Genomic DNA, 7,553 nt, shown 5'->3' on the forward strand with positions numbered 1-7,553 from the left:
CCTAAACATTCTCAGCTCTACTTATATTTTTACCAGTCATAATTTTCTCTTCAAGGAGTCTGGCTTTTGTTTAAGCTCTAGAAGTTGGAGCGTTCAGAATGGATGTGATGTCCTTTCTTCCTGGACCTCCCAGACTTCCACCCAGACTTTGAGTATGACACACCAAACAATAACAGTGAATCTCTCCTGGACTCAAAAGTCTCCAGCACAAATGAAGATTCAAAGGCAGCACTGGCTATGATGTTCCTAGGGCCCGCATGCATCACATCAGAGGCTACAAATAAGGGAAGAGTGAACAGGTATGTGACTTTCAGTGACACTGGGTAAAATTAAATGGAATGAGCTAAACCATGTGCTTTGCTGGTGCTATTATCCACCAAATTGGGAATTTTCAACTCTGAGAAGCTATTTTCTTCATAAAAAAACTGACTAATGAAAGAAAAGTTAAGCAGGGTAATCGATGAGGAAGGAAGGTGGTAGGTGAAGAAATATGAGCAGAAGAGCTCACAGGATGATATGCCCACAAGAAAGAGGCAAATAGGCCTGCCTCCCTTCTCCACAATGCACCTCAAGAAGGTGCAACATTCCCCCCATATAGACCACATCCTCCACAAACTCACTAAAAATTCCTGGGCTGAGACATTTCCACGCCCAGATTCCATCTGTCACCTTGGTCACGGTTTTCTCTTTGTAACTGCATATTTGTATGGTGTCTATGAGTGAAATCAATACAGGCTTTGGGAGACTGTCACAGACATTGACTCCATGAGACAGGTGAGACAAAAGGCTCTACGACTTGGAACTGCCAGAAGAACAATAGCAGAGAGTGCCTTTGCCTTACCCTGGAGTGGAGAGTGTGGAAGCCTTCAAACGCCCTTGCATCCTCATGCCCCATCAGCTCTGCTGCTTTTCACTCCCACTTCTGCATCTTGGACCACCACCAAACTATCACCAACTGCTAAAGACAAAACAAATGAATGCATTAGGCCAGAGACCCCACAATTTCAAATCCCAAGCTGCTGCTCCAGTGAGTGTGTCAGAGGAGGGTACATGCTTAACACATAGACCCAAACATGTACAATGGTTCAAGCTCAATACAAGATTATTTCTGGTTCATGCATGCACACTGGTCAGGCAGACGCGTCAGTCACTGGAGGGGCCCTAATGCAGTGACAAGGCACCCCAGTTGGACAAAATCCTGCCATCTTTAGAACATTATCTTCAAGGTTTTCATAGGGTTTCCAGTCTAGCCTCTCCATGCCAGCCAGCTGGGAATGGAAAAGAGTATGGAGGTGCTTTCAGGGGCATGCTCTCTTGTTTTTCCTAGAAGTGGATCACAACACTTTTTCACTTCCACTCACATTCTGCTGATGGGCTAACACTGAATTACACTGCCACACTTCACCCTGTGACCTTCCGGGCAGTGACAAAGCTGACTCCAGTCCAAGTAAGAAGACAGCATCAGGTTTGGAAGAGAGGGCTCTGGCTGAGACATGAGCACAGTAACCTTGACTTAGTTACTTAACTGCCCTGAATCTCAGTTTCCTCACCTGTAAAATATCCCACCTCTCTCACAGTATCAATATAAGACTCAAAATAAAATAAAGCAGATATTTTCAGACTTTTATGTGCATGCACTTCCTCTAGGCATCTTGAGAAAATGAAGATTTGAATGTGGTAGGTCACGCGAGGCCTGAGATTCTGTATTTCTGACAAGTTCCCAGGTGATACCGATGCTGCTGTTCTCTGGCCATGCTTTGGGTAGAAAAGAGACAAAGGAGTAGAGATTATTGTCATAAACCACAAAGTGATTTGGAGGTATAAAGAATTATTATCCTGGCACCAACTTTATAAATGAATTTCCTAACTAGGCAGAATTTTTAGAATATGTTTAATTTGAATAACAGATAGAATTGCATAAAGTCGCAGGATTTTGAACAGAAAAGAATTTAAGTGTCATTACTCTCTCTCCTTATTTCCTAGATAAGGATACAAACTCAGAGAAGTCAATGATGACTTCCCAAATCTCATAATAATTCAGTAGTGTGCTGGGATTAGAATGCAAAAATGTGACTTTTAAATTACATAACATAATAGATTATGTTATTACACAAACTCAATTATAACTTTCTAAAGAAGAAAGAGTGATTTTTATTCTTCTGCTAAAGCAAGAACAAGTATTAAAATGAAATCCATACCCAAAAAAGTACCAGAAGGTGATATTCACCAGCATGGGTCACCATGGTACCAAATGCAGGCAAGTGTCACAGGGCACAAAGCAAACATGACATGGTAAATTCTGGGTACAAATCAAGGAACCTAAAGATTTTTTAAAATCCCTAGCATGTAAATTATTTCGTAACTCTGGGATCATGGTAGGTGCTAGGAGCTTATAGTTGAACACGAGATATAGTATCTCAGGAGTGAAAGAAGCCAAAAACTCCAAGTCATAAATCAGGAAGGCACTGAACATCTGGAAATCAAATACGATTGGGGGAGAAGGAAGTCTCTTAGTATGGATGTCATCAGCCAATAAAGCAACATGGATTTGAAAGTGAAATTAGGAGAGAGTACTTATTAAGCAAGGAATGATCAATAGAAGTCAATATTTCATATCCATTATTAATTTAAGTTGGGTAAAATGCTATTATTGGCATTTTCATTTAGTGAGCCGTTTTTTAAAAGGTAAAAAATGTTCCTAAGAACTTCCAAAGGTTTACTCCTGTACCCTCCAACACTCTTTAACCTAAATGTCTTCTAGCTCCTCAGTCAAGAACTCTCCCATCCTCGCAAATTTCCAGAATCAAGTCTAGAATTGTTACTCTGTTTTTGTGCCATAGACCCCTTCCATTGTCTGATGAAGACGAAGGACCGCCCCCTTCTCAGAATAAGTGCTAAATGCGCAAGATAAGATAAATTACATTTCAAAGGAAGTGAATTATAGTGAATTATAATAGAAATACTCTCCTATTCTCACAGACCTCGGGGAGTCCATGAACCCAATTTAAGAACAGCTGGGAAATGATTCTTCTAGGATAAAAGTTTTTTCTTGCAAGAAACAGTATATGCAGAAAAGTTTAAACAACCCTAAGATGAGCTGGGCGTGGTGGTTCACACCGTAATTCCAGGACTTTGGGAGACTACAGAGGGAGGATCACTTGAGCCCAGGAGTTCAAGACTCGCCTGGACAACATAGTCAGACCTTGTTTTAAAAAATTTAGAAATTAGCTGAGGGGGGAAGACTGCCTGAGCGCAGAAGGTCCCAAGGCTGTCATAAGCCGTGATTATGCCACTACCCTCCAGCCTGGGCAACAGAGTGAGACTCAAAATAAATAAATGAATACCCCAAAGAACACAAAACCTGTCCATGAAGTCAGTCAGTGAAGAAAAGAATGAGCTGCAAAGAAAAGCCTGACCTTGAATTTCTGCCAAAAAAAAAGCTATTCATGCTAAGGCTTTAAAGTCCTACATTAAGGAATTACTCAGAGAATGTTCTTGGCCCCAGCCCTGTAGACACAGCATATTCTGTGGTCTGATGGCAGATGAGAGAAGACAGCTCTGGAAAAGGAAAGACTGTATTGAGTCCTGAGGTGGGGTCCTAGTCTTCTAATTAGTTCTCTGCCACTAACTAGCTCTATTAGTTTGGCAGAATCATTCAGCTCTGAGTTAAAATTCTCTGCTCATAAATTGCGAAGGCTAAGTTAAACCATCTTCAAGGGTTTTTTTCCTACTCTGAACTGTTAGGATTCTAAGAAAATGTATGACAATTTATTTGGGAAGAAACATTAACAAGATTTCTTTTTGCTCTAAAGCTCACAGTATGAAAATATCTTCTAAATGACTATTTCTGGAGGCTTCAGAAATACCTTATGAGAATAATTTAGTCATAGACTTAGCAGAGATTTTAAGAGACACTCAGCATCTCACCAATCCCAGTGAACAAATCGGAAAGAGAAGGTTCCAAAAGGTGAAGAGATATCTTTTTGGTCTCAGGATGAGGAAACATCAACAGACTGTTGTACCAGCAAAATTTTAGGATTCAGCATTGGTTCATTTGAAGAGAGAGATAAATAAATCTCAAATAAACTGACCATAGGATGGGAACTACACAGGAAGCAGGTGGAAAACGTACCACCTCCAAAACCATCTCCACAATATCCATCTCAAAGACTACTGTTCTCAATAACAGTCAAAGAACAAAAACCCAGTTATTTCAAAATAGGTGGATGGGTGAATATATCCCAACTTATACGGCCAATGAAACCAAAGTTCAAATTTGGGGTTGCTCATGCCTGTCATCCCAGAACTTTGGGAATCCGAGGCAGGAGGATTGCTTAAGGCCAGGAGTTTGAGAACAGCCTGGGCAACATAGTGAGACCCTGTCTCTAAAAAAAGAAAAAAAAGGTCAGCATTAGCTAAGAAAGTCTTAAAAGACTTGTCAGGAATTTTCAAGTTTCAGAGGAAACTGATTCAGACTAACTCTGACCCCTTGTCTGTGGACAGCCCTGAAATGTAGCGACTACTTTACCAGCATGATTTTTACTCATACCCTCACTGCCATTTTCAGAGCATGCAATTATGATCAGGTTTAAAAGTCACACGTAGAGTCCCATAGTCCCATCCATGTGTGCAGACTAGCGTCCTGTGCAAACACTTAGGAACGATGAAGCTGTTGGAAATTTCGACCGAACCACGAGTTCAACGTCATGACCCCCGACCCCCGACTCGGATGCCAAGTGCTTTTGAAATTGACTCTCTCTGTCTGCCCTGGGAAACACACACACACACACAAAGGAAACACAACCACCCTCCATCCCCACCACACACACGGCTTCAACCTTGTATAAACAGCACGGCTTTCAGAACCACTTTCTCCACCTGAGAGCAGACACAGCCTTTCAGCTGCTTCTGGACGGGAGGCCACACACTGCCGGGCTGCCCGCACTGCTGCCCGCTCCTCCAGGAATTCCCAGAGGCAGCAGTGCCATCTACTGGCAGGGAGGATACGGCTGGCTTTCTGGAAGCCTGTGGGTGATCTGAGCCGCCAAGGGCCTGGAAGAACGCGGCCTGGATTTAGGTCTTCGCGAGCCTTTCTTTTCCAGGGCACGTTGCGAGCATCACGGACGCCTACAGTCTGAGACATGCCACTTCCACAGAAGCCTACATCGTGTGAATGGCAGGTCCTGTGAAAGCCACACGTAGCCCGGCCAGGCTAGCCAGTAAGGAGGCAGCTCTGCTGGAAATCCCTCAAGGCTCAGAAGGCCAGCACAGAGCCCCACTGAACAGAGGGTTTCCTAGCTCTCCTCTTTCTCCAACACTCCCACCTGTGGCATCGTTATCCGGCTCTACCTTATAGTGCGCATCCTAAGGAAGTCCTCCCAGTGTGAAGGCTCGTAGACTTACACAATGTGACACAGATCCTCCTCAAAGGACACGACTGCTTAGGCACGCAGGTCTGACTCTAATCTCTCACTTGCTCTGCACCCTCCCTGTCCCTGACTCAGGGGACAGACACAGAATGATTTTGTTGTGGGCTTTTATGGAAGCAGAGAAGAAAACCTTGTCCTACAGGTCACAGAGGTATATTGCTAGATGGACGAAGCCTGCCTATTTTTGTGCTGTCCCTTGCATAACCGAATCAATGCTTCTCATCCTTTTCAAAATCCCTGCCTCCCTTCCACAGGCTAAACGTCAACACCTCATGCCCTTTGTGTAGTTTATGTAACAAAAATGACAGTTTTTTTCCCTCTGAAAATAAAAGCATATACCCTTTCAAACTATGCCACCAATCTCATCCTAAGAATTCCTTCTCTTTCCACTGCATATCAGCTTAAAAACAAAACAAAACAAAAACACTGAGAAAGTTTTAAATTATTTCCAGCAATCTGGTTTGTGTTCCAATCGTTTAGGTAACAACCTATTTGTCACTTAACTAGGGTCATTTGTGCGATTCCAAATGAGCTTTGCAGAAATTTGTTCTTTCACTTATCTCAGAAAACCAGGAAAAGTTGATGTGCTGCAGCTGATAATCCTGCATTTGAGCCCCCTAACAGTTTTTTCTTTTTGTTTTCATCCATGGAAGTGGTAGAGAGACCCTAACACATTTAAGTGCTCTCTCTTGAAAAAAAAATTATTGCAGTTTACCGAGTCCACTGATATCTTAGCAAGTGTGGACATTTCACAAGCATGGCGGTGCGTTTTAAATGTTTGGAAATCAGATTGCTTCCTTAAGACGCAACTTTGTACAGGGAAAGTGAGAGTAATGAAAGGCTTTGAAGATGTATCAGAATGTCTCCCAGGAGTCAAGGAGAGGGACTGTCCATCTCATCCAGGATTAAGTTCTGAATTACACGGAAACTCGAGAATACCGTGAAATCTTCATAATGAGTTCACCGAACCCTTTCTTACGGAGCAGATGACCAGGTACATAACCAAATGAACAAGTTAGTCAACCAGTGGAAAACAGAAGAGACTTTTCGTTTCACTGTAAGATGTACGGCAGCATTTGCTACTGCAGGTCTGGGGAAACAGAGAGACCCAGGGGATAGTTTGCACGGTTTAACCTGCTCTTAAGCTCCTGACACACCCTCCCCTTTTCAATGTATGATTTAAAGGTCTTCCCCTTCCCCCACCTCTTTTGGCAGCCAAATGGTCTTCTTTAAACACACACTTGTCGAAGAATTAAGGAGCTCGGACTAGGTTTAATTTAGACCCTGCCTTCCCTCTCCCTACATCCCACTAACGTGCTGAAAATAAGTAATTACCCACTCGGGCAGCCCCGGGAAAACCTCAGTGTACAGAAACTACCACCCTCCTCCTCCAAAATCTTATCTTCTTGAAAAAGAATCTCATTGTGATGGTCTGGTCTGCAGCTCCACTGCAGGCATCTCCCTCCTCACCATCTACCAGTCACCAGTTACGCTGTATCTGTAATTCCTCTTTGTAGCCTCTCCTTTAGACCTGCTCCCCCAGGGCCCGGCAGCTTTGAGCAATTTTTTTTAGCCTCTTTACGAATCTCTGGATTCCTTCGGGAGGCTCAAGGCGTTCGATTTCAGCGAAACTCCGGGGTGAGAGCCGGCAGGTCCAGCCGGCAGAGAAGCCGCCTCCAGGCAGCACGGGCCTTGATCTACCGCGATGCACTCCCCCCAACCCCCAAGTCAGCCCCCCACCTCCGCACCTGGGCAGGAGGGCTCCTCCACAGCTGCGCTGGGAATTCGGCTTCGCTCGCAGCCGCCAGAGTAGTTCGAGTCCCACCGGCTCCGCCAAAGTGACACTACATTTTTTTTTTTTTCTTCGTTTACCCATTGACAGGTCCCACTGCACTGAAGCCACCTCCTCCTCCGCCCAAGCCCAGGTCCAACGCCCGCGACGCCCCCCGCCCCACCACCTGCACCCTTTACCTGGGGAGGGGTCCGATGCCAGCATCCTCCCCACTACCCCGGGCGGGAAACAAAGGCGGAGACCAGGCTGCCAGGTGGGCAACCCCCCTGGGCAGATCCGTCTCCACGGCGGGGGAGGATGCGGAGCTGCATCGGAGGGTAGGAAGAGGGAAA

The 7,553-nt window shown here is 44.6% G+C and overlaps 1 protein-coding gene across 2 annotated transcripts in view; it reads right to left on the reverse strand.

Annotated features, from left to right (window-relative positions):
* TMEM108 (transmembrane protein 108) overlaps positions 1 to 7,459 on the reverse strand; it is a 340,401-nt gene extending 332,942 nt beyond the window's left edge. For both annotated transcript variants that reach the window (XM_008057956.1, XM_021712289.1), the window contains exons 1-2: positions 7,401 to 7,459; positions 842 to 958 (exon numbers count right to left, since the gene is read on the reverse strand). The gene's annotated coding sequence lies outside the window, so the exon portion shown is untranslated. The remainder of the gene's footprint in view (positions 1 to 841; positions 959 to 7,400) is intronic.
* Between the last annotated feature and the right edge of the window lie 94 nt (positions 7,460 to 7,553).

The sequence above is a fragment of the Carlito syrichta genome, unplaced genomic scaffold, assembly GCF_000164805.1.
Source record: "Carlito syrichta isolate Samal-C Ts95f unplaced genomic scaffold, Tarsius_syrichta-2.0.1 Scaffold303170, whole genome shotgun sequence".
In the NCBI taxonomy this organism is placed as follows: Eukaryota; Metazoa; Chordata; class Mammalia; order Primates; family Tarsiidae; genus Carlito; species Carlito syrichta.